The sequence below is a fragment of the Coregonus clupeaformis genome, chromosome 5 (assembly GCF_020615455.1).
Source record: "Coregonus clupeaformis isolate EN_2021a chromosome 5, ASM2061545v1, whole genome shotgun sequence".
In the NCBI taxonomy this organism is placed as follows: Eukaryota; Metazoa; Chordata; class Actinopteri; order Salmoniformes; family Salmonidae; genus Coregonus; species Coregonus clupeaformis.
Genome location: NC_059196.1, coordinates 30,474,651 through 30,497,830, shown reverse-complemented (window position 1 = coordinate 30,497,830; position 23,180 = coordinate 30,474,651). Strand labels below are relative to the sequence as shown.

The 23,180-nt window shown below is 47.4% G+C and overlaps 1 pseudogene; it reads right to left on the bottom strand.

Moving 5' to 3' along the window:
• Nucleotides 1-18,490: 18,490 nt before the first annotated feature.
• On the bottom strand, nucleotides 18,491-20,268 carry LOC123485233 (annotated as a pseudogene).
• Between the last annotated feature and the right edge of the window lie 2,912 nt (nucleotides 20,269-23,180).

Sequence of the window (23,180 nt, the reverse complement as noted above, 5' to 3'; positions counted from 1 at the left end):
AGGAGACAGATCAAGCTCTATGGCTTCTAGCCAGTTAGGTGACAGATCAAGCTCTGTGGCTTCTAGCCAGTTAGGTGACAGATCAAGCTCTGTGACTTCTAGCCAGTTAGGTGACAGATCAAGCTCTGTGGCTTCTAGCCAGTTAGGTGAAAGATCAAACTATGTGGCTTCTAGCCAGTTAGGAGACAGATCAAGCTCTGTGGATTCTAGCCAGTTAGGTGACAGGTCAATCTCAGTGGCTTCAAGCCAGTTAGGTGGCAGGTCAATCTCTGTGGCTTCAAGCCAGTTAGGTGACAGATCAAGCTCTGTGGCATCTGGCCAGTTAGGTGACAGATCGTTCTCTGTGGCGTCTAGCTAGTTAGGTGACAGATCAAGCTCTGTTGCTTCAAGCAAGTTAGGTGACAGATCAAGCTCTGGGGATTCATGCCAGTTAGGTGACAGATCAAGCTCTGTGGCTTCTAGCCAGTTAGGAGACAGATCAAGCTCTGTGGCTTCTAGCCAGTTAGGTGACAGGTCAATCTCTGTGGCTTCAAGCCAGTTAGGTGACAGGTCAATCTCTGTGGCTTCAAGCCAGTTAGGTGACAGATCAACCTCTGTGGCTTCTGGCCAGCTAGGTGACAAATCAAGCTCTGTGGCTTCAAGCCAGTTAGGTGACAGATCAAGCTCTGTGGCTTCTAGCCAGCTAGGTGACAGATCAAGCTATTTGGCTTCTAGCCAGTTAGGAGACAGACCAAGCTCTGTGGCTTCTAGCCAGTTAGGTGACCGATCAAGCTCTGTGGCTTCTAGCCAGTTAGAGACAGATCAAGCTCTGTGGCTTCTAGCCAGTTAGGAGACAGATCAAGCTCTGTGGCTTCTAGCCAGTTAGGTGAAAGATCGTTCTCTGTGGCGTCTAGCCAGTTAGGAGTCAGATCAAGCTCTGTGGCTTCTAGCCAGTTAGGTGACAGATCGTTCTATGTGGCGTCTAGCCAGTTAGGTGACAGATCAAGCTCTGTGGCTTCAAGCAAGTTAGGTGACAGATCAAGCTCTGGGGCTTCAAGCCAGTTAGGTGACAGATCAAGCTCTGAGGCTTCAAGACAGTTAGGTGACAGATCAAGCTCTGTGGCTTCTAGCCAGTTAGGTGACAGATAAAGCTCTGTTGCTTCATGACAGTTAGGTGACAGATCAAGTTCTGTGGCTTCAAGCCAGTTAGGAGACAGATCAAGCTCTGTGGCTTCTAGCCGGTTAGGTGACAGATCAAGCTATGTGGCTTCTAGCCAGTTAGGTGACAGATCAAGCTCTGTGGCTTCAATCAAGTTAGGTGACAGATCAAGCTCTGTGGCTTCTAGCCAGTTAGGAGACATATCAAGCTCTGTGGCTTCTAGCCAGTTAGGAGACAGATCAAGCTCTGTGGCTTCTAGCCAGTTAGGTGACAGATCAAGCTCTGTGGCTTCTAGCCAGTTAGAAGACAGATCAAGCTATGTGGCTTCTAGCCAGTTAGGAGACAGATCAAGCTCTGTGGCTTCTAGCCAGTTAGGAGACAGATCAAGCTCTGTGGCTTCTAGCCAGTTAGGTGACAGGTCAATCTCTGTGGCTTCAAGCCAGTTAGGTGACAGGTCAATCTCTTTGGCTTCAAGCCAGTTAGGTGAGAGATCAAGCTCTGTGGCTTCTGGCCAGTTAGGTGAAAGATCAAGCTCTGTGGCTTCAAGCCAGTTAGGTGACAGATCAAGCTCTGTGGCTTCTAGCCTGCTAGGTGACAGATCAAGCTCTGTGGCCTCTAGCCAGTTAGGTGACAGATCAAGCTCTGTGGCTTCTAGCCACTTAGGTGACCGATCAAGCTCTGTGGCTTCTAGACAGTTAGGTGACAGATCAAGCTCTGTGGCTTCTAGCCAGTTAGGTGACAGATCGTTCTCTGTGGCGTCTAACCAGTTAGGTGACAGATCAAGCTCTGTTGCTTCAAGCAAGTTAGGTGACAGATCAAGCTCTGGGGCTTCAAGCCAGTTAGGTGACAGATCAAGCTCTGTGGCTTCTAGCCGGTTAGGTGACAGATCAAGCTCTGTGGCTTCTAGCAAGTTAGGTGACAGATCAAGCTCTGTGGCGTCTAGCCAGTTTGGAGACAGATCAAGCTCTGTGGCTTCTAGCCAGTTATGAGACAGATCAAGCTCTGTGGCTTATAGCCAGTTTGGAGACAGATCAAGCTCTGTGGCTTTCTATTCAGTTAGGTGACAGATCAAGCTCTGTGGCTTCTAGCCAGTTAGGTGACAGATCAAGCTCTGTGGCTTCTAGCAAGTTAGGTGACAGATCAAGCTCTGTGGCTTCTATCCAGTTAGGAGACAGATCAAACTCTGTGGCTTCTAGCAAGTTAGGTGACAGATCAAGCTCTGTGGCATCAACCAAGTTAGGTGACAGATCAAACTCTGTGGCTTCAAGCCAGTTAGGTGACAGATCAAGCTCTGTGGCTTCTAGCCAGTTAGGTGACAGATCAAGCTCTGTGGCTTCTAGCCAGTTAGGTGACAGATCAAGCTCTGTGGCTTCTAGCCAGTTAGGTGACAGATCAAGCTCTGTGGCTTCTAGCCAGTTAGGTGACAGATCAAGCTCTGTGGCTTCAAGCCAGTTAGGTGACAGGTCAATCTCTGTGGCTTCAAGCCAGTTAGGTGACAGATCAAGCTCTGTGGCTTCTAGCCAGTTAGGTGACAGATCAAGCTCTGTGGCTTCTAGCCAGTTCGGTGACCGATCAAGCTCTGTGGCTTCTAGCCAGTTAGGAGACAGATCAAGCTCTGTGGCTTCTAGCCAGTTAGGAGACAGATCAAGCTCTGTGGCTTCTAGCCAGTTAGGAGACAGATCAAACTCTGTGGCTTCTAGCCAGTTAGCAGACAGATCAAGCTCTGTGGCTTCTAGCCAGTTAGGAGACAGATCAAGCTCTGTGGCTTCTAGCCAGTTAGGAGACAGATCAAGCTCTGTGGCTTCTAGCCAGTTAGCAGACAGATCAAGCTCTGGGGTTTCTAGCCAGTTAGGAGACAGATCAAGCTCTGTGGCTTCTAGCCAGTTAGGAGACAGATCAAGCTCTGTGGCTTCTATCCAGTTAGGAGACAGATCAAGCTCTGTGGCTTCTAGCAAGTTAGGTGACAGATCAAGCTCTGTGGCTTCTATCCAGTTAGGAGACAGATCAAGCTCTGTGGCTTCTAGCAAGTTAGGTGACAGATCAAGCTCTGTGGCATCAACCAAGTTAGGTGACAGATCAAACTCTGTGGCTTCAAGCCAGTTAGGTGACAGATAAACCTCTATGGCTTCAAGCAAGTTAGGTGACAGATCATGCTCTGTGGCTTCAAGCCAGTTAGGTGACAGATAAAACTCTGTTGCTTCTAGCCAGTTAGGTGACAGATCATTCTCTGTGGCTTCTAGCAAGTTAGGTGACAGATCAAGCTCTGTGGCTTCTAGCCAGTTAGGTGACAGAAAAACCTCTGTGGCTTCTAGCCAGTTAGGTGACAGATCAAGCTCTGTGACTTCTAGCCAGTTAGGTGACAGATCAAGCTCTGTGGCTTCTAGCCAGTTAGGAGACAGATCAAGCTCTGTGGCTTCTAGCCAGTTAGGTGACAGATCAAGCTCTGTGGCTTCTAGCCAGTTAGGTGATAGGTCAATCTCTGTGGCTTCAAGCCAGTTAGGAGACAGATCAATCTCTGTGGCTTCAAGCCAGTTAGGTGACAGATCAAGCTCTGTGGCTTCTAGCCAGTTTGGTGACAGATCAAGCTATGTGGCTTCTAGACAGTTAGGAGACAGATGAAGCTCTCTGGCTTCTAGCAAGTTAGGTGACAGATCAAGCTATGTGGCTTCTAGCCAGTTAGGTGACAGATCAAGCTCTGTGGCTTCAAGCAAGTTAGGTGACAGATCAAGCTCTGTGGCTTCAAGTAGGTTAGGTGACAGATCATTCTCTGTGGCGTCTAGCCAGTTAGGTGACAGATCAAGCTCTGTGGCGTCTAGCCAGTTTGGAGACAGATCAAGCTCTGTGGCTTCTAGCCAGTTATGAGACAGATCAAGCTCTGTGGCTTATAGCCAGTTTGGAGACAGATCAAAGCTATGTGGCTTTCTATCCAGTTTGGTGACAGATCAAGCTCTGTGGCTTCTAGCAAGTTAGGTGACAGATCAAGCTCTGTGGCATCAACCAAGTTAGGTGACAGATCAAGCTCTGTGGCTTCAAGCCAGTTAGGTGACAGATCAAGCTCTGTGGCTTCTAACCAGCTAGGTGACAGATCAAGCTCGGTGGCTTCTAGCCAGTTAGGTGACAGATCAAGCTCTGTGGCTTCAAGCAAGTTAGGTGACAGGTCAATCTCTGTGGCTTCAAGCCAGTTAGGTGACAGGTCAATCTCTTTGGCTTCAAGCCAGTTAGGTGAGAGATCAAGCTCTGTGGCTTCTGGCCAGTTAGGTGACAGATCAAGCTCTGTGGCTTCAAGCCAGTTAGGTGACAGATCAAGCTCTGTGGCTTCTAGCCTGCTAGGTGACAGATCAAGCTCTGTGGCTTCTAGCCACTTAGGTGACCGATCAAGCTCTGTGGCTTCTAGACAGTTAGGTGACAGATCAAGCTCTGTGGCTTCTAGCCAGTTAGGTGACAGATCGTTCTCTGTGGCGTCTAACCAGTTAGGTGACAGATCAAGCTCTGTTGCTTCAAGCAAGTTAGGTGACAGATCAAGCTCTGGGGCTTCAAGCCAGTTAGGTGACAGATCAAGCTCTGTGGCTTCTAGCCGGTTAGGTGACAGATCAAGCTCTGTGGCTTCTAGCCAGTTATGTGACAGATCAAGCTCTGTAGCTTCTATCCAGTTAGTTGACAGATCATTCTCTGTGGCGTCTAGCCAGTTAGGTGACAGATCAAGCTCTGTGGCTTCAAGCCAGTTTGGAGACAGATCAAGCTCTGTGGCTTTCTGTCCAGTTAGGTGACATATCAAGCTCTGTGGCTTCAAGCCAGTTAGGTGACAGATCAAGCTCTGTGGCTTCTAGCCAGTTAGGTGACAGATCAAGCTCTGTGGCTTCTATCCAGTTAGGTGACAGATCAAACTCTGTGGCTTCTAGCCAGTTAGGTGACAGATCAAGCTCTGTGGCTTCAAGCCAGTTAGGTGACAGATCAAACTCTGTGGCTTCTAGCCAGTTAGGTGACAGAACAACCTCTGTGGCTTCTAGCCAGTTAGGTGACAGATCAAGCTCTGTGGCTTCTAGCCAGTTAGGAGACAGATCTAGCTCTGTGGCTTCTAGCCAGTTATGTGACAGATCAAGCTCTGTAGCTTCTAGCCAGTTAGGTGACAGGTCAATCTCTGTGGCTTCAAGCCAGTTAGGTGACAGGTCAATCTCTGTGGCTTCAAGCCAGTTGGGTGACAGATCAAGCTCTGTGGCTTCTGGCCAGTTAGGTGACATATCAAGCTCTGTGGCTTCAAGCCAGTTAGGTGACAGATCAAGCTCTGTGGCTTCAAGCCAGTTAGGTGACAGATCAAGCTCTGTGGCTTCTAGCCAGTTAGGTGACAGATCAAGCTCTGTGGCTTCTAGCCAGTTAGGTGACTGATCAAGCTCTGTGGCTTCTAGCCAGTTAGGAGACAGATCAAGCTCTGTGGCTTCTAGCCAGTTAGGAGACAGATCAAGCTCTGTGGCTTCTAGCCAGTTAGGTGACAGATCAAGCTCTGTGGCTTCTAGCCAGTTAGGTGACAGATCAAGCTCTGTGGCTTCTAGCCAGTTAGGAGACAGATCAAGCTATGTGGCTTCTAGCCAGTTAGCAGACAGATCAAGCTCTGTGGCTTCTAGCCAGTTAGCAAACAGATCAAGCTCTGGGGTTTCTAGCCAGTTAGGAGACAGATCAAGCTCTGTGGCTTCTAGTCAGTTAGGAGACAGATCAAGCTCTGTGGCTTCTATCCAGTTAGGAGACAGATCAAGCTCTGTGGCTTCTAGCAAGTTAGGTGACAGATCAAGCTCTGTGGCTTCTATCCAGTTAGGTGACAGATCAAGCTCTGTGGCATCAACCAAGTTAGGTGACAGATCAAACTCTGTGGCTTCAAGCCAGTTAGGTGACAGAAAAACCTCTGTGGCTTCAAGCAAGTTAGGTGACAGATCATGCTCTGTGGCTTCTAGCCAGTTAGGTGACAGATCAAACTCTGTTGCTTCTAGCCAGTTAGGTGACAGATAATTCTCTGTGGCGTCTAGCAAGTTAGGTGACAGATCAATCTCTGTGGCTTCTAGCCAGTTAGGTGACAGAGAAACCTCTGTGGCTTATAGCCAGTTAGGAGACAGATCAAGCTCTGTGGCTTCTAGCCAGTTAGGTGACAGATCAAGCTCTGTGGCTTCTAGCAAGTTAGGTGACAGATCAAGCTCTGTGGCTTCTAGCCAGTTTGGTGACAGATCAAGCTCTGTGGCTTCTAGCCAGTTAGGAGACAGATCAAGCTCTGTGGCTTCTAGCCAGTTTGGTGACAGATCAAGCTCTGTGGCTTTCTAGCCAGTTAGGTGACAGATCAAGCTCTGTGGCTTCTAGCCAGTTAGGTGACAGATCAAGCTCTGTGGCTTCTAGCAAGTTAGGTGACAGATCAAGCTCTGTGGCTTCTATCCAGTTAGGGAGACAGATCAAACTCTGTGGCTTCTAGCAAGTTAGGTGACAGATCAAGCTCTGTGGCTTCAACCAAGTTAGGTGACAGATCAAACTCTGTGGCTTCAAGCCAGTTAGGTGACAGATCAAACCTCTGTGGCTTCTAGCCAGTTAGGAGACATATCAAGCTCTGTGGCTTCTAGCCAGTTAGGTGACAGATCAAGCTCTGTGGCTTCTAGCCAGTTAGGTGACAGATCAAGCTCTGTGGCTTCTAGCCAGTTAGGTGACAGATCAAGCTCTGTGGCTTCAAGCCAGTTAGGTGACAGATCAATCTCTGTGGCTTCTAGCCAGTTGGGTGACAGATCAAGCTCTGTGGCTTCTAGCCAGTTAGGTGACAGATCAAGCTCTGTGGCTTCTAGCCAGTTAGGTGACAGATCAAGCTCTGTGGCTTCTAGCCAGTTAGGTGACAGATCAAGCTCTGTGGCTTCTAGCCAGTTAGGAGACAGATCAAGCTCTGTGGCTTCTAGCCAGTTAGGTGACAGATCAAGCTCTGTGGCTTCTAGCCAGTTAGGTGACAGATCAAGCTCTGTGGCTTCTAGCCAGTTAGGTGACAGATCAAGCTCTGTGGCTTCTAGCCAGTTAGGTGACAGATCAAGCTCTGTGGCTTCTAGCCAGTTAGGAGACAGATCAAGCTCTGTGGCTTCAAGCCAGTTAGGTGACAGATCAAGCTCTGTGGCTTCTAGCCAGTTAGGTGACAGATCAAGCTCTGTGGCTTCTAGCCAGTTAGGTGACAGATCAAGCTCTGTGGCTTCTAGCCAGTTAGGAGACAGATCAAGCTCTGTGGCTTCTAGCCAGTTAGGTGACAGATCAAGCTCTGTGGCTTCTAGCCAGTTAGGAGACAGATCAAGCTCTGTGGCTTCTAGCCAGTTAGGTGACAGATCAAGCTCTGTGGCTTCTAGCCAGTTAGGTGACAGATCAAGCTCTGTGGCTTCTAGCCAGTTAGGTGACAGATCAAGCTCTGTGGCTTCTAGCCAGTTAGGTGACAGATCAAGCTCTGTGGCTTCTAGCCAGTTAGGTGACAGATCAAGCTCTGTGGCTTCAAGCCAGTTAGGTGACAGATCAAGCTCTGTTGCTTCTAGCCAGTTAGGTGACAGATCAAGCTCTGTGGCTTCTAGCCAGTTAGGTGACAGATCAATCTCTGTGGCTTCTAGCCAGTTAGGTGACAGATCAAGCTCTGTGGCTTCTAGCCAGTTAGGTGACAGATCAAGCTCTGTGGCTTCTAGCCAGTTAGGAGACAGATCAAGCTCTGTGGCTTCAAGCCAGTTAGGTGACAGATCAAGCTCTGTGGCTTCTAGCCAGTTAGGTGACAGATCAAGCTCTGTGGCTTCTAGCCAGTTAGGTGACAGATCAAGCTCTGTGGCTTCTAGCCAGTTAGGAGACAGATCAAGCTCTGTGGCTTCTAGCCAGTTAGGTGACAGATCAAGCTCTGTGGCTTCTAGCCAGTTAGGTGACAGATCAAGCTCTGTGGCTTCTAGCCTGTTAGGTGACAGATCAAGCTCTGTGGCTTCTAGCCAGTTAGGTGACAGATCAAGCTCTGTGGCTTCTAGCCAGTTAGGAGACAGATCAAGCTCTGTGGCTTCTAGCCAGTTAGGAGACAGATCAAGCTCTGTGGCTTCTAGCCAGTTAGGTGACAGATCAAGCTCTGTTGCTTCAAGCAAGTTAGGTGACAGATCAAGCTCTGTGGCATATAGCTAGTTAGGTGACAGATCAAGCTCTGTGGCTTCTAGCCAGTTAGGTGACAGATCAAGCTCTGTGGCTTCTAGCCAGTTAGGAGACAGATCAAGCTCCGTGGCTTCTAGCCAGTTAGGTGACAGATCAAGCTCTGTGGCTTCTAGCCAGTTAGGTGACAGATCAAGCTCTGTGGCTTCTAGTAAGTTAAGTGACAGATCAAGCTCTGTGGCTTCTAGCCAGTTAGGTGACAGATCAAGCTCTGTGGCTTCTAGCCCGTCAGGTGACAGATCAAGCTCTGTGGCTTCTAGCCAGTTAGGTGACAGATCAAGCTCTGTGGCTTCTAGCCAGTTAGGTGACAGATCAATCCTCTGTGGCTTCTAGCCAGTTAGGTGACAGATCAAGCTCTGTGGCTTCTAGCCAGTTAGGTGACAGATCAAGCTCTGTGGCTTCTAGCCAGTTAGGTGACAGATCAAGCTCTGTGGCTTCTAGCCAGTTAGGTGACAGATCAAGCTCTGTGGCTTCTAGCCAGTTAGGTGACAGATCAAGCTCTGTGGCTTCTAGCCAGTTAGGTGACAGATCAAGCTCTGTGGCTTCTAGCCAGTTAGGTGACAGATCAAGCTCTGTGGCTTCTAGCCAGTTAGGAGACAGATCAAGCTCTGTGGCTTCTAGCCAGTTAGGTGACAGATCAAGCTCTGTGGCTTCTAGCCAGTTAGGTGACAGATCAAGCTCTGTGGCTTCTAGCCAGTTAGGTGACAGATCAAGCTCTGTGGCTTCTAGCCAGTTAGGTGACAGATCAATCTCTGTGGCTTCTAGCCAGTTAGGTGACAGATCAAGCTCTGTGGCTTCTAGCCAGTTAGGAGACAGATCAAGCTCTGTGGCTTCTAGCCAGTTAGGTGACAGATCAAGCTCTGTGGCTTCTAGCCAGTTAGGTGACAGATCCAAGCTCTGTGGCTTCTAGCCAGTTAGGTGACAGATCAAGCTCTGTGGCTTCTAGCCAGTTAGGTGACAGATCAAGCTCTGTGGCTTCTAGCCAGTTAGGTGACAGATCAAGCTCTGTGGCTTCTAGTAAGTTAAGTGACAGATCAAGCTCTGTGGCTTCTATCCAGTTAGGAGACAGATCAAGCTCTGTGGCTTTCTATCCAGTTAGGTGACAGATCAAGCTCTGTGGCTTCTAACCAGCTAGGTGACAGATCAAGCTAGGTGGCTTCTAGCCAGTTAGGTGACAGATCAAGCTCTGTGGCTTCAAGCCAGTTAGGTGACAGATCAAGCTCTGTGGCTTCTAGCCAGTTAGGTGACAGATCAATCTCTGTGGCTTCTAGCCAGTTAGGTGACAGATCAAGCTCTGTGGCTTCTAGCCAGTTAGGTGACAGATCAAGCTCTGTGGCTTCTAGCCAGTTAGGTGACATATCAAGCTCTGTGGCTTCTAGCCAGTTAGGTGACAGATCAAGCTCTGTGGCTTCCTAGCCAGTTAGGAGACAGATCAAGCTCTGTGGCTTCTAGCCAGTTAGGTGACAGATCAAGCTCTGTGGCTTCTAGCCAGTTAGGTGACAGATCAAGCTCTGTGGCTTCTAGCCAGTTAGGAGACAGATCAAAGCTCTGTGGCTTCTAGCCAGTTAGGTGACAGGGTCAATCTCTGTGGCTTCAAGCCAGTTAGGTGACAGGTCAATCTCTGTGGCTTCAAGCCAGTTAGGTGACAGATCAAGCTCTGTGGCTTCTGGCCAGTTAGGTGACAGATCAAGTTCTCTGTGGCTTCTAGCCAGTTAGGTGACAGATCAAGCTCTGTGGCTTCAAGCCAGTTAGGTGACAGATCAAGCTCTGTGGCTTCAAGCCAGTTAGGTGACAGATCAAGCTCTGTGGCTTCTAGCCAGTTAGGTGACAGATCAAGCTCTGTGGCTTCTAGCCAGTTAGGTGACAGATCAAGCTCTGTGGCTTCTAGCCAGTTAGGTGACAGATCAAGCTCTGTGGCTTCTAGCCAGTTAGGTGACAGATCAATCTCTGTGGCTTCAAGCCAGTTAGGTGACAGATCAATCTCTGTGGCTTCAAGCCAGTTAGGTGACAGATCAACCTCTGTGGCTTCTAGCCAGTTAGGTGACAGATCAAGCTCTGTGGCTTCAAGCCAGTTAGGTGACAGATCAAGCTCTGTGGCTTCTAGCCAGTTAGGTGACAGATCAAGCTATTTGGCTTCTAGCCAGTTAGGTGACAGATCAAGCTCTGTGGCTTCTAGCCAGTTAGGTGACCGATCAAGCTCTGTGGCTTCTAGCCAGTTAGGAGACAGATCAAGCTCTGTGGCTTCTAGCCAGTTAGGAGACAGATCAAGCTCTGTGGCTTCCTAGCCAGTTAGGTGACAGATCAGCTCTGTGGCTTCTAGCCAGTTAGGAGTCAGATCAAGCTCTGTGGCTTCTAGCCAGTTAGGTGACAGATCAAGCTCTGTGGCTTCTAGCCAGTTAGGTGACAGATCAAGCTCTGTGGCTTCAAGCAAGTTAGGTGACAGATCAAGCTCTGTGGCTTCAAGCCAGTTAGGTGACAGATCAAGCTCTGTGGCTTCAAGCCATTTAGGTGACAGATCAAGCTCTGTGGCTTCTAGCCAGTTAGGTGACAGATCAAGCTCTGTTGCTTCAAGCACAGTTAGGTGACAGATCAAGCTCTGTGGCTTCAAGCCAGTTAGGAGACAGATCAAGCTCTGTGGCTTCTAGCCAGTTAGGTGACAGATCGCTCTGTGGCTTCTAGCCAGTTAGGTGACAGATCAAGCTCTGTGGCTTCTAGCAGTTAGGTGACAGATCAAGCTCTGTGGCTTCTAGCCAGTTAGGAGACAGATCAAGCTCTGTGGCTTCTAGCCAGTTAGGAGACAGATCAAGCTCTGTGGCTTCTAGCCAGTTAGGAGACAGGTCAAGCTCTGTGGCTTCTAGCCAGTTAGGTGACAGATCAAGCTCTGTGGCTTCTAGCCAGTTAGGTGACAGATCAAGCTCTGTGGCTTCTAGCCAGTTAGGTGACAGATCAAGCTCTGTGGCTTCTAGCCAGTTAGGGTGACAGATCAAGCTCTGTGGCTTCTAGCCAGTTAGGTGACAGATCAAGCTCTGTGGCTTCTAGCCAGTTAGGTGACAGATCAAGCTCTGTGGCTTCTAGCCAGTTAGGTGACAGATCAAGCTCTGTGGCTTCTAGCCAGTTAGGTGACAGATCAAGCTCTGTGGCTTCAAGCCAGTTAGGTGACAGATCAAGCTCTGTGGCTTCAAGCCAGTTAGGTGACAGATCAAGCTCTGTGGCTTCTAGCCAGTTAGGTGACAGATCAAGCTCTGTGGCTTCAAGCCAGTTAGGTGACAGATCAAGCTCTGTGGCTTCTAGCCAGTTAGGTGACAGATCAAGCTCTGTGGCTTCTAGCCAGTTAGGTGACAGATCAAGCTCTGTGGCTTCTAGCCAGTTAGGTGACAGATCAAGCTCTGTGGCTTCTAGCCAGTTAGGAGACAGATCAAGCTCTGTGGCTTCTAGCCAGTTAGGTGACAGATCAAGCTCTGTGGCTTCTAGCCAGTTAGGTGACAGATCAAGCTCTGTGGCTTCTAGCCAGTTAGGTGACAGATCAAGCTCTGTGGCTTCTAGCCAGTTAGGAGACAGATCAAGCTCTGTGGCTTCAAGCCAGTTAGGTGACAGATCAAGCTCTGTGGCTTCAAGCCAGTTAGGTGACAGATCAAGCTCTGTGGCTTCTAGCCAGTTAGGTGACAGATCAAGCTCTGTGGCTTCTAGCCAGTTAGGTGACAGATCAAGCTCTGTGGCTTCTAGCCAGTTAGGGAGACAGATCAAGCTCTGTGGCTTCTAGCCAGTTAGGAGACAGATCAAGCTCTGTGGCTTCTAGCCAGTTAGGTGACAGATCAAGCTCTGTGGCTTCTAGCCAGTTAGGAGACAGATCAAGCTCTGTGGCTTCTAGCCAGTTAGGTGACAGATCAAGCTCGGTGGCTTCTAGCCAGTTAGGTGACAGATCAAGCTCTGTGGCTTCAAGCCAGTTAGGTGACAGATCAAGCTCTGTGGCTTCTAGCCAGTTAGGTGACAGATCAGCTCTGTGGCTTCTAGCCAGTTAGGTGACAGATCAATCTCTGTGGCTTCAAGCCAGTTAGGTGACAGATCAAGCTCTGTGGCTTCTAGCCAGTTAGGTGACAGATCACGCTCTGTGGCTTCTAGCCAGTTAGGTGACAGATGCTCTGTGGCTTCTAGCTAGTTAGGTGACAGATCAAGCTCTGTTGCTTCAAGCAAGTTAGGTGACAGATCAAGCTCTGTGGCTTCTAGCCAGTTAGGTGACAGATCAAGCTCTGTGGCTTCAAGCTAGTTAGGTGACAGATCAGCTCTGTGGCTTCAAGCTAGTTAGGTGACAGATCAAGCTCTGTGGCTTCCTAGCAGTTAGGTGACAGATCAAGCTCTGTGGCTTCAAGCAGTTAGGTGACATATCAAGCTCCTGTGGCTTCTAGCCAGTTAGGTGACAGATCAAGCTCTGTGGCTTCAATACCAGTTAGGTGACAGATCAAGCTCTGTGGCTTCTAGCCAGTTAGGTGACAGATCAAGCTCTGTGGCTTCAAGCAAGTTAGGTGATAGATCAAGCTCTGGGGCTTCAAGCAAGTTAGGTGACAGATCAAGCTCTGTGGCTTCGCTAGTTAGGTGACAGATCGTCTCTGTAGCGTCTAGCCAGTTAGGTGACAGATCAGCTCTGTGGCTTCAAGCTAGTTAGGTGATATATCAAGATCTGGGGCTTCAAGCCAGTTAGGTGACAGATCAAGCCCCCTGAGGCTTCAATACATTTAGGTGACAGATCAAGCTCTGTGGTGTCTAGTCTGTTAGGTGACAGATCAAGCTCTGTTGCTTCAAGACAGTTAGGTGACAGATCACGCGCTGTGGCTTACAGTTAGGTGACAGATCAAGCTCTGTGGTTTCAAGCCAGTTAGGTGACAGATCAGCTCTGTGGCTTCAAGCCAGTTAGGTGACAAGTTATATGTAGTGTAAGGTACTGCAGGCCAAATTGAAACCTGGGATAATAGCAAACAAACTGAGCAAATAAGTCAAACTAAAATAAATGGCATCACTTACCAAAATGCACACACACACACACACACACAAACACACACACACACAGCAATAGGAAATCAAACAGAAGACCGGTGAGAGAGTAAGCAAACGGTTTCCGTGAGCTGGTCAGAAACAGGATATCTATTCTATAAAAAGAAAAAAGGTCCAATCAAAAGGCCTTTCTGTGGCTGGCAGCCAGACAGACTGAACCAACTAAACTGACACTTTGGCATGCCAGCAGCTTACATAGGCTGTAGCTTTATACGGCAGCCCAATTCTAATCTTTGCCTAATCATTCGTCTTTTGATCTATCAGATCAGATATTTTGCCAATTATTGGACAAAATATCAAAAATTAGGCTGCCTGTTAAACGCAGCCCAGATGCCTGAAAAACTAACAGGTTCTGCCATTCCTGAGGTTAAGAATGATCTGTTCTGAGTAATGAGATAGACATTTTCTTTTACCTAAATCTAAGTCCCCTCAGACCATATCTCCTATATGAGTCAGCATTTTACTAGATCTCCCTAATAGGTGATTTACTGACAGTGGTGTGTTTTAAATCAAAACCCCATTTTATTTGGCTAATAACAGGGCGCCTTGTATTGATCCATGAGGCAAAGAGGTTTACCCTCCCAGTTGTCCTAGGGAAATGACTAACCACTATGTTGAACTAACTTCATTTAATTTTTTATATTTTTGGGATCATTTGTGAGAAGGAGGCAGTGAGACTTTAAAGAAAGTATCACTGCCTCTTCTCACAAATGATCCAGAAAAATATAAAAAAATTAAATAAAGTTGTGCAATACAGTGGCGGGTCATTTTGACCCTAGGACAACGGGAGGGTTTTAAAAGGTGAGAAAATACACTACATGAACAAAGTATGGACACCTACTCTCAAACATCTCATTCCAAAATCACTGGCATTAATATGGAGTTGATCCCCCTTTGCTGCTATAGCATCCTCCACTCTTCTGGGAATTCTTTCCACTAGATGTTGGAACATTGCTGCGGGACTTACCTCCCATTCAGCCACAAGAAAATTAGTGAGGTCGGGCACTGATGTTGGGCGATTAGGCCTGGCACACAGTCGACGGTCCAATTAATCCCAAAGGTGTTCGATGGGGGTTGAGGTCAGGGCTCTGTGCAGGCCAGTCAAGTTTTTCCACACCGACCTCAACAAAACCATTTCTGCATGGACCTCGCTTTGTGCACGTGAAACAGGAAAGGGCCTTCCCTAAACTGTTGCCACAAAGTTGGAAGCACAGAATTGTCTAGAATGTCATTGTATGCTGTAGCTTTAAGATTTCCCTTCACTGAAACTAAGAGGCCTAGCCCGAAAAATGAAAAACAGCCCCAGACCATTACTCCTCCTCCACCAAACTTTACAGTTGGCACTATGCATTCGGGCAGGTAGCCTTCTCCTGAATCCGCAAACCTAGATTCGTCCATCGGACTGCCACATGGTGAAGCGCGCATTCATCACTGCAGAGAACACGTTTCCACTGCTCCATAGTCCAATAGCAAGCAAGCTTTACACCACTCCAGCCGACGCTGGCATTGCGCATGGTGATCTTAGGCCTGTGTGCAGCTGCTTGGCCATGGAAACCCATTTCCAACTAACAGTTTTTGTGCTGACTGCTTCAGAGGCAGTTTGGAACTCGGTAGTGAGTGTTGCAACGAGGACAGACAATGTTTTACGCACTGCGTGCTTCAGCACTCGGCGGTCCCGTTCTGTGAGCTTGTGTGGCCTACCACTTCGCGTTTGAGACGTTGTTGCTCCTAGATGTTTCCACTTCACAATAACAGACAGCACTTACAGTTGGCCAGGGCAGCTCTAGCAGGGCAGAAATGTGACGAACTGACTTGTTGGAAAGGTGGCATCCCTATGACGGTGCCATATGAAAGTCACTGAGCTCTTCAGTACTGCCAATGTTTGTCTATGGAGATTGCATGGCTGTGTGCTCAATTTTATACACCTCTCAGCAACGAGTGGGGCTGAAATAGCCAATCCACTATTTTGAAGGGGGTTTCCACATTCTTTGTATATATAGTGTATAATACTGATCTGATTGATCAACTCAGCTTTTGTCTCAAGCTGACTACAGCCAGTGAGTTTGACACAGGTGGGAGATGGTCAACAGTGAACAGAATTCAATGTTTGTAGCCACAAACCAGTTGTTCCTCACAGTTTTTTGTTTTTACATCTCATTGTTTCCCAAATGGTGGATCTTACTAGTGTGTTGCGGCTACGTCCTGTCCTGTTAGGTGCTTTTTTGTTTTGTGTCAGATGGGTCACGATGACATTCAACAATACTTCCGGTGGGTCAAAGTTCAAAACAGTTTGGGAACTGCTGGACTAGCCGTTCTCTCTCTACTTGAAATTCAAGGTTCCCTGATTATCATATGAATACAGCCAGACTGTGTCCCCAGCAGACGGACAGGGTGCTCCTTAATGAACGCTGCTGTGCACCTTACATCGTATATCTGCTGGAACAAAGTACCATATATCACCAGGCCTGTCTAGACCATCATTACCCTCTGGGGTCCCCCTGCTTGTTCTCTGAAGGCACACACACGTACACACACTGGGGTTCCCTGCTTGCCCGTTTGTCCTCTAGAGAGAGAGAGAACATTGTTACCCAAGTCTCCCTCCCCGCTTGCCTCCTGCCATCCGTCTTCTGTCTGCCATCTCCCCTCACCCTCACCCCACCTTGCCCTTCGTTGACTGTCACCCAGGGCGAGCTGACAGTGCCACAAAGAATGAAGGAGGGAAGGAAGAAACAGAAGGGTGGGGAGAGGAGGAAAGAGGTGGAGGGGAGGGGAGGAGGAGGGAGAGGAGGAAGGAGGTAGAGGGAGAGGAGGAGGAAGAGGAAGAATGAGGTGGAGGGAGGGGAGGGGAGGAGGGAGAGGAGGAGGGAGAGGAAGAAGAAAGAGAGAAGGGTGGAGAGGAGAAACAAGCTGGCAGGACATTAGGCGTTCATGCTTCAGCACGTTATCATTCAAGACTTCTATTGTCTGTCCAGCCCAGAGATGTCCTATTCGAGCACTATAGCCCCCCCAGCCAACCACACAGTCCAGTACGCACCTGGAAGTACACACATATGCAAACACACGCATGCACTCCTCTCTATGACAACCAAGACTAAATATCACAATAACAACAAAAACAGAAACCTGGGGTCTGGGTGACAGGATCCCAACACTCCCACCACAGAAACAGAAACACTCCCAGCATCAATAACTCCAGTCCCTTTGTCTCCCACACAAAGGCTGTCTTTGGAAATGCCAAGAAGGAGAGAAAAAGGTGCCACTCTTTATTCGTTCCTCATTCCCCCTCTCCCTCGTTCCCCTTTTCCCTCACGGCTGTTCTGAAAGGAAAATCAACAGGCGTGCAGGGAAAGAGGTGGGAACTCTAGGTGTATGAGTTTGAATAGATCTCTGCAGGATAACGTTTCAGTGCCAGTGCCATTCACACACATAACAGCCATAAGCTGGATAAACAGTACAGTACAATACAGTACAACCCATTGAATGATTTATAATTGGTGGAAGCAGAAAATAAAGTTTTCTAAACCTTTGATCTACTATCTCCGACCTTTGTCACGGTGAGTTTGAGAGAAGGCCAAGTCAAGCTGAGTTGGATCCAGTGTAATAAAGCAACAAATCTAATAATCAGGAATGCCCTTTGGAACGATTAACAGGGGATAGGGCAGCTTAAGCTGAGCAATGGCAACATATACAGTAGAGAGAGAGAGAGAGAGAGAGAGAGAGAGAGAGAGAGAGAGAGAGGAGAGAGAGAGAGAGAGAGGGGGGGGAGAGAGAGAGAGAGAGAGAGAGAGAGAGAGAGAGAGAGAGAGAGAGAGAGACAGAGACAGAGACAGAGACAGAGACAGAGACAGAGACATACTTGAAAAGCATTGAGTAAAAAAAAATCAAATTAATCTGATAACCTTTTACATGTTTTATAAAAAAATGTTTATTCACACATTCACAACTGGCCCCTAAATGCTGTACAACTACAGAGCAACTCTATGCGCTCCAACATGACAACCCCTTTGACCAGAGCAGTGAATGTGCAGTCCCACAGATCTCTATGGAAGGCCGATATGATCACATCATACATTTCTCATCAGGTCTACATATCTCCCAATAGTATGGATGAGGGTTAACTTATGCATTTAATGTCAATCCACACACAATATGATACTGGAACATCTGTGGGAGCTGCTAGAGTTGCTGACCAGTTCAGGAACAGTCAGAAATGGCTCCACTAGGTGATGATGATGATGATGATGATGATAGATCAGAGAATTAGTATAACATACATAGCTCCAGGTTTTAAGTAGATTTTTTTTCCACCTACTAAGGTGGCTAAACAGAGAGGAGTTTTGATTGAATATGTGTACAGAACACTGAGAGGTGATAAGCGTCTGATTGGATGTAACAATCCCAACAACACGCAACATGGCTGCTTTACACACAACAGAATGTTCTACTCATTCCACGGTCACCTGCGTGCATTCTTCTCTGCATGCATATAAACAGTTCGACACTTCATAGAAAATGGCTGCTGTGGTTTGTCATTGGTAAATTGCTTCCCGATAATAACACTGGACTCATGCAATAACTTTTAACAGTCTGGATAAATCTTTGTTACATTTCTAAAACAAAACAATAACAACATAACCAGGCTTGACACCGTGTACTCTACAGTACTCCTACAGCACACATTCAGTATATTACTGTATATTACGGCATATAACAGTATATTACTGTATATCACAGTATAGCGTCATATTCACATGAGACTAGCATAGTCCCTTCATATGATGTAGAATAGACAGACCACGGACACACAGGGCACGCCACAGAGATACACCGACCGTACTAGATTAATTTGGGGTTGATTAAATTCGTAGCAGTCTGAGAAAAGCCACTCAGAACATTCCCGTGTGCATTATAATGTCTGTGTGTCAACCTCCACAGAGCAGTCATAAGGCCCAGGCTCTAGGTCATGGTTCTCCATCATCCCCTGGTGTCTCACCTAGCATCAGCCACCATACTTCACCTGCTAGTAGGCAGTGGTTATTCATCCACTGGGTGGCTAGCAGAGCCATCTCTCCATTACAAACACATTAGCGTTGGTTCGACAGAGGATCAACCTATTTAGTACCTTCTCCCCTTCCGTTTGGTTCTGGATGGATGAGAACTCCGTTTCACATTCAGAAAATACCTACCTAGTGATAAGGATTACAGAGACACAAACTATTACCATCAGCTTTGTTAGATTCCCACCCAGACAGTTCTGTCCACAGTGCACACAGTCTGCGAGGTCCACAGCACCGATACACAGTACGTTTTCACACAAAACCCCTGTAGGAGGTTCAGACTGACCACCCGGACCAAGACCAGACCCAGACCCAGATCTCAGAACTCTCCATCCCCGTTCTCAACGTACTCCGGCAGGCTGTTGATCACCGTCTCTTCACTCTTGGACTGGAGGGAAGCCCCCTTTCTTGGATTGTTTTTTAGTGGCTCTGGACAGCTTCCTCCTGAACGTGTCCCCAGCCAGGAAGTAGAGGACCGGGTCCACACAGCTGTTGAGGCTGGCCAGCCCCCGCGTCACCTGGTAGGTGGCGTACACGCGGTTATTAAAGTCACACATGTCCGGGCCCTGGAAGTACAGCCTGGCTCGCATGTTCAGGTTCTTCATCACGTGAAAGGGCAGGTAGGACACAGCGAACACGGCCAGCACGATAATCACCAGGTGGATGGACTTGCGCCGTAACGGGCCGTTGTTCATGTCTTTACATATCAGCACCTTGACGATCATCCCATAGCAACCCAGGATGATGACGAAGGGGACGCAGAAGCCGAACACGGTCAAACACATGCTATAGATGAAGTAGCCCGGCAGCTCATCCTCCGTGGTCGTGTCGTAGCACGTGGTCGCGTTACGTTTCTCCCCCGTCCTGGAGTAGTAGAGGATGGGAGAGATTGCCGCTATGACCACGACCCAGACCAGGGCGCTGGTCAGGGCGGCGTTCTTCTTCTTGAGCCTGCCCAGGGACTCGAGCGGGTGGACCACTCCTGTGTACCTGTGGACACTGATACAGGTCAGGAACAGGATGCTGCCGTACAGATTCACGTGGAATATAAACCTCTGCAGTCGGCAGAGAATGTCCCCCGAATATCCAGTCTGTCTTATTAAAGTAGTAGAAGATGAGGAACGGGAGGGAGAGGACGTAGCAGAAGTCGGCCAGGCCAGGTTGAACATGTATACAGAGATGCTGCTCCAGGGTCTCATGTGGCAGACGAACATCCAGATGGCCAGACTGTTCCCCACCAGGCCGGCGACGAACACCAGGATGTACACGGTGGGTAGGTAGTAGAACTGGAAGCCTGTCCTGGTCAGGGAACATCCCCCGTGTGTTGCCTTGTGGAGATCAGACACATTCAGGAGGGATGTCAGGGTCACGTTCAGATCGGTTGTTGTCATGTTGTCAGGGAAATGCAGGTGTTTTTACTGTATAGAGGGAAAGTAAAGAAAATCAATCAATCAAGTTCAGGGAGATATTTATCTACATAATTAGTATTTTAAACAGTCTATTATAATAAAGCTTTTAATCCCAGTAGTTTATACAAAATGGCATGTACAGTAATGTATATGGTTACTGGTCTAGCATTAGAAACTCAATGGAGAAGGAAAAGCCGATCTCTCCACAGCCAATCTGGAAGCCAAAATACGCACAGAAATAGCCTAGGCTACATATTGCAAAACCATCCCAGTCACCGAAGGAAAAAACATACAAGTTGAACATACACTAGCGTAGTCACCGTTGACATCTATCCCGCATTCCTACAGCCTTTTGCGTTTGAACAGATTTCAAACATAGGCTACATACACAGCCGAACGGAGAGCGGTTGAGACTGTCGAGTCAGACGTCCCTGTTCCTCAGTCTCAAACAAAGCTCTCGGCTCTGCAAAAATGACACTCCGTCTGGTTCGTTCGCTGTCACAGTAAAAGTCCACCACCGTTCGTTGCACTCGACGACAGTGAACGGCGACAGAGCGCAAGGCAAGACAACTGCGAGCACTCTCTCGCAAGAGAGCGCAGGAATTACAAACGCGCTGAGGGGAGGGGCGCCACCACCAGAACTGCGAAGCTCCTCGAACGCGCTCTTTCTTTTCCGCCTACCAACTCCTCATCTGACATACCGGTTTAAAAACTACAAAGTACAGTCCGTGGAGGTCACTGTAATAATACTAATGTGGGTTGTTGATTCTTGGCAGCTACTGCTGATCCTACACACGTCATTTACGGAATGCACACAGCAGGAGAGTAGAGAGTGTGTATGTTGGGCCGTGCTGGCATGTTGGAAGGAGATCATTAATATTGTGCAAGAGGGGTATGTCAAAAGGCTGCGATTGCTTTCTATTCCTTGAAAGGTTGTGCTAGGACTAGACTGTTATATCGTTCTTTAAGGGCCTATGTCTAGTGTGACACAGTGGCAGTCTGACCACCGGAAACTGCTCTGAGAATAATACAAGTGTCTATCTCATAGAGCATGTGGATAAATGGTTTGCAATACATTTTTATTTCCTACTATGCTCACAGCAAAATCAAATGGCTCATTGGAATTCCAGATACATTTGACAGCTGTGCAGAGAGATGTCATGCTCAATGGCAATGTTTTGGAAACCCAAAGGGTATACTGTAGTAGTGGCATTAAGCCAAAACGCTGAATGGAGGACCCAACTGTGAAACAGTGAAAAAAGTGAGAGTTGTGGACATTATGTAGTGTTTAAACAGTTTATGACTTTGTTGATGTTTGCAAATGGTGTGTTAGAGGAAGTCTGTTAGGTGCCCTCCTGGGATTAGTTTATGGAAACACCCATATTATGTTACATAGGGCATAGGATATAAATACCACGGTTAAAACAAAGGAGGACAGACTAACATATTATTTTGGGTTCGTTGTTCTCCAGATGCCTGCAGATGTCTGTAAACTTACGCTGAAATCCTTTTGAAATAATAAACCTTTATAATCAAAGTACAGTGTAAGCGGACTCTTGTTCTCACAGCATAATTAGCAACATATTTTTAGATACCACAATTATCTAGCTAGCTTCCTGAGTGATAGATGCATCTATGGTTGACTTTAAATCCTTGATTGAGTGGTTTATGTTGTGTTTGCATCTATGGAGAGGACTCTCACTGAATATATAATGTTTTGATGATAAAATCTATTGCCTATGTCCAACAGTAGTTCTCTTATGATCTAGTGTTGAGGGGGAATACCCGACAACAACATGACCCATATTACTTGGAGTAATTCAAGCCTTTTTATTTATCTTATTACATCCTATATGTTGTAGTCTTGTTGTCATCCTGTTCTATCCATCTGAATGATAACCACAACCTGAGATGTATCATAATATGGCAGTTATACTACACAACATCAGGCAAGAATGGAAGGGCATGTGTGTGTGTGTGTGTCTGTGTGTGTGTGTGTGTGTCTCTCTGCTGTGGTCATCTGCAGGTGCTCTGAATCAGCTGAGACAGCAGGAGCTTGATGTTCCATTTGACAGTCATCTCTAATAATATATGTGACTGTGTATAGCCTATGTGGTAATACATATTTGTATGTCTGTGTGTGTGTGTGTGTGTGTGTGTGTGTGTGTGTGTGTGTGTGTGTGTGTGTGTGTGTGTGTGTGTGTGTGTGTGTGTGTGTGTTTACCTATATATAGTATACTACAGTGGCTTGTGAAACGTATTCACCCCCATTGGCATTTTTCCTGTTTTGTTGCCTTACAACCTGGAATTAAAATTGATTATTTGGGGGTTTTGTATCATTTGGATTTACACAACATGCCTACCACTTTGAAGATGCAAAATATTTTAGACATACTCCCCCCAAAGTCAATACTTTATAGAGCCACCTTTACAGCAATTAAAGCTGCAAGTCTCTTGGGGTATGTCTCTATAAGCTTGGCACATCTAGCCACTGGGTTTGTTTCCCATTCTTCAAGGCAAACCTGCTCCAGCTCCTTCAAGTTGGATGGGTTCCGCTGGTGTACAGCAATCTTTAAGTCATACCACAGATTCTCAATTGCATTCCAAAACATTAAAATGTTTCCCTTAAACAACTCGGGAGTGTTGCTTTAGCAGTATGCTTAGGGTCATTGTCCTGCTGGAAGGTGAACCTCCGTCCCAGTCTCAAATCTCTGGAAGACTGGAAACAGGTTTCCCTCAAGAATTTCCCTGTATTTAGCGTCATACATCATTCCTTCAATTCTGACCAGTTTCCCAGTCCCTACCAATGAAAAATCCCACAGCATGATGCTGCCACCACCATGCTTCACTGTTGGGATGGTGTTCTCGGGATGATGAGAGGTTGCACCAGACATAACGTTTTCCTTGATGGCAAAAAGCTCAATTTTAGTCTCATCTGACCAGAGTACCTTCTTCCATATGTTTAGCGAGTCTCTCACATGCCTTTTGGCGAACACCAAACGTGTTTGCTTATTTTTATCTTTAAGGAATGGCTTTTTCTGGCCACTCTTCCGTAAGCCCAGCTCTGTGGAGTGTACGGCTTAAAAAGTGGTCCTATGGACAGATACTCCAATCTCTGCTGTGGAGCTTTGCAGCTCCCTTCAGGGTTATCTTTGGTCTCTTTGTTGCCTCTCTGATTAATGCCGTCCTTGCCTGGTCCGTGAGTTTTGGTGGGCGGCCCTCTCTTGGCAGGTTTGTTGTGGTGCCATATTCTTTCCATTTTTTAATAATGGATTTAATGGTGCTCCATGGGATGTTCAAAGTTTCCAATATTTTTTTGTAACCCAACCCTGATCTGTACTTCTCCACAGCTTTGTCCCT